Source organism: Trichechus manatus, unplaced genomic scaffold, assembly GCF_000243295.1.
Source record: "Trichechus manatus latirostris isolate Lorelei unplaced genomic scaffold, TriManLat1.0 scaffold00072, whole genome shotgun sequence".
Classification (NCBI taxonomy): domain Eukaryota; kingdom Metazoa; phylum Chordata; class Mammalia; order Sirenia; family Trichechidae; genus Trichechus; species Trichechus manatus.
In genome coordinates, this window is record NW_004444008.1 from 9,696,855 (window position 1) to 9,697,913 (window position 1,059).

Below are 1,059 nucleotides of genomic sequence, written 5' to 3' on the forward strand. Positions count from 1 at the left end.
AACTACCAATGTGTCCATGGGCACACAGTAGGTGCTGCATAAATGCCTGATGTGTAAAGGCCTGTTTGGGTGAATTCATGCTCTATCTCACTCTGAGTTCATTGCATCTAGCAAAGCCTGCACATTATCCTTGTAACAATCTTCATATCCTTCCCCTCCTCCAAAAAAACCACTTTGACCCCTCACTTAAATGCATTGTTTCTAGAACACTCTCTCTTATGAGCTTGATAGAAATAGTACTCGTCTTTGGACTTTAGATGCTACCTTTAGAACCAGCTCCTCCTTATAGTAGGAAGGATGGCAGACAGCCAGACTCTCACGACAAAAGTGTCTTTTATATTTAGAGCAAGTGCTAACCAAGCAAATCTCATGTGAAAGTTTCAATGCGGATGCTACAGCCTTGGCTCAGTGGTGTGTTTTCTTCTTCTAAAATCTCAGACGCAAAAAATTCTTTCAGAAGCCCCTTCGTGCTCCCACCCCTTAAATCATGGGGATGTCTGAAGCTTCACATCACCAGGACCACATTTTCTATGGTGTTCTTTCAAAGTATGTCCCTGCAAAAGTACTTTGGAGGCTGCGTTTGAAAGTCTTAAAAATTATTATTATTTTTGTTTCACCAGGAAGCAATGGCGTGGAACGGCGCTTGCTGCCACAGGCCAAGCTTGCTCTCTGCAGAGGCAACGGCACATCTTGCCGGGAAGGGTCCCACAGCTGGGTCCTGGGGAGTCCTGCTCTACAATGCCCTGGTGTTCTGTACATTCCAAAGTTAGGTCGATGGAACTACCAGACAATGCCACAGGGAACAGGCAGCTAGTTATAAAGACAGGGCAGCTTTACTTCTGAGGCTCTGTGTATACGTGTTGTCTGAATGAAAGACAGAGATACTAACGTAGGACAGGGCCCAGCCAGCTTGGCCTCCAGGGGTGTCCTGGTGATGCCAGCCTGGCTCCCGAAGACTCTGAGACGTAGGCAGGAGATTGGAGGGTACAAGGTGCAAAGTGTGCTGGGCGGAGGTGTGCCAGGAACCCCATGGGCACAGTGGAAGAGAAAAGGGGCAGA